The following is a 2,788-nucleotide window of genomic DNA, read 5'->3' on the forward strand; positions in this document are numbered from 1 at the left end:
CAGGATAGTGGGAGGGAACAATGTTGAGGGATGGTTTTGGGGCAAGGGGTGGGAAATATTGCTCTGAAGTTGATACCAGGACCCTTTGTGGTAAGAAGCGTAGTTTGTGAGCAAAGGGTCAGTCGGTGGGTCTGGTTATAGAACAAGGGGTCAGTTGGTGGGTCTATTATAGTCAGACTTTCAAACTGAAATACAGTTGGTAAACATGCAAACAGGTTTCAGGCACCATTTTGTGTCTAATATTCTTTGCATGTAAGAGTTAATCCCTGGAGAAATCCAGACTCCTTAAGCAAAAGGTGCCTCAGCAGCTGCATTTATGTTTTCCCTCCCTCCTTCCCTCCCTTCCTCTCTTTTCCTTACTTTTCTCTTTCATTCTTATTTTCTTATGACTTCAGTAGCTTCCTCATATCCCTTGCCTATCCCATAATTTCCATAAGTTAAAAGGCTTGTTATTGTTGTTTATTGTTTAGTCACTAAGTTGTGTCCAACCCTTTTGCAACCCCATGCACTATAGCCCACCAAGCTCCTCTGTCCATGGGATTCTCCAGGCAAGAATACTGGAGTGGGTTGCCATTTCCTTCTCCAGGGGATCTTCCCAACCCAGGGATTGAACTTACATCTCCTGCATTAAAAGAGTAGAATATTTTAAAAAATCTTTATTTCCAAAATTGAGCCAAGGGTCAGGTTTTTTTCCCCCCAAGATGCAATGTCCTGAATAATGTCTTTCTTTTTCTGGTTCTTTTCCTGCTGTTCCAGCAAATTATCTGAAGGACCATTGTGTTGTCTTCATCTATATATATTTTTAGCCTTCTAATTAAGTTGCTCATATTTTACTTTAAAGTATTTTTATATCTCCTTTAAAAATACACCTATCCTAGGTAGTTGCCAAAAAATTAAAAAACTTAAATTAACATGTGATCAGAAGAGAAGGCAATATGAATAATTTTCAACCATGGACGTCTAAGAAGCAAATCAGGTCCAGGAATGAATGACACCTTTATTCATTTTTCAGTATGGATATTTGTTGTGGTAAAAACAGCAAAAGAGATAGGAATACTAGATACTGCAAAATTAGGGTCTATAGGAATTTCTTTGAAAGTGCTTTTTTAAAAAAAATTTCTAAATATTGTGAAAATGGGAATATCTTTATCTTCTGTCTTTTATTCTTGGATCTTCAAGGACCATGAAAGTGTAGGGGCAAGAAAAATCTTTGCTGTGTTAGCCTATTGATTAGTAAATAACTTCCACGTCTAAATTATTTCTATTTAATACCTCTTTTCTCTTATTCTCCATGTTGCAATCTGCAATCCTTCAAAGCCAAGTTAGGGTTAACTCCTCAGTGAAGCTATCTCCTGGCACCCTGGCTGAAACTCCCGTTTCTATTGGTCATTCTTTAAAATAGTGGTTCTCAAAGTGTAGTCACCTGACTTGTAGCCTCAGCAACACCTGGACGCTTATTGTAGATGCAGATTCTTCCCTGTTTTTTCTCCCAAACCACTGAGTCAGAAGGGCTTCCCTGCAGGCTCAGTGGTGAAGAATCCTCCTGCGAGTGAGGAGACTCGGGTTCAGTCCCTGGGTTGGGAAGATCCCCTGAAGAGGGAAATGGCAACCCACTCCAGAATTCTTGCCTGGGAATGCCCCATGGACAGAGGAACCTGGTGGGCTACAGTCCACCCAGTTACAAAAGGGCTGGACATGACTTAGCGGCTAAACATCAACTGAGTCAGAAACTCTGGAGGTTAGACTCAGCAGTCTGTGGTTTAACGTGCCCTCCAGGTGATTCTGATATACACTAAAGTTGAAAAGCTCTGAAATTTAGCATTCTATCTCATATTTACGTGGGGAATGTGTAACATCTGCTCTATTAGATACTGTGCTCCAGGGAGGATGTCTATACCATATTTGATTTTTAGGCTCCTATAAAAGGTAAGAGACATTGAAACATAAAAGTTTGTAGATGAATGGGCATAATAGGGCATCGATCTTATGTTAGAAAGAGAGAGGGGAACAGAGTCTAAATCCAATTTCTCAGTTTTCCAATTTGCCATCTGCTTTGACTGAGTGGACCGGATAATTACTAAACCCCTGTTTCACTTTATGGCAAATCCCTATTTTGCTTTATGTGGTGTCTGTCTGAGCACAGAATAGATGTGCTCCCGTGTTACAGTCACTAGACATGTGTTCACTGAGGATGGTCTGCTGGCCTTTCTGAAATCCAGCAATTGCAATACTATTGCTTAATGCCTTGGTGGAGTCTGTTGGTCAAGTTTAAGTAAAGGGCAAATCTACTTTAAATACATAGAATGGTTTTTCAAGCATTTTTGTTCTTCAGAAGACACTGTTCCATCCCATCAAAATGGATTCTCACTCACTTCAGGTGTTGCCCGTGAGGCTGTCGAGCTCTCTGGGTGTCTAACCTTGGTCTCTGTCATCAGCTATTAAAACTGCTAAAACAGAATAATGTTTAACCACTCCAGCTGTTAAAACATTAGTACATGGTTTGGTGAGCTCAAATTTAAGTGCTTTGAACAGCCCTTTAGGGGATCTTACTTCTCTCTTTTTTGAACTTATAGTCAAAATTCAGCAATAGTTTTAACTTCTTCAGTCCCTCAATGTGCTCATATTTCTCCCTTTCTCCCCCCAAAGATCTAGTTAGACATTAGTGTAAGGATTAATTTTTAAGCTGTTAGTTTTGTAAATAATTTTCATCAGTCAAGACTGTCATTACTTTTTTTTTTTTTGCTTTGCCTGCTGTCCCACCATAGTTTACAATTTTGTTTGGTTCTTT

This window comes from Ovis canadensis, chromosome 7 (genome assembly GCF_042477335.2).
Source record: "Ovis canadensis isolate MfBH-ARS-UI-01 breed Bighorn chromosome 7, ARS-UI_OviCan_v2, whole genome shotgun sequence".
NCBI lineage: Eukaryota > Metazoa > Chordata > Mammalia > Artiodactyla > Bovidae > Ovis > Ovis canadensis.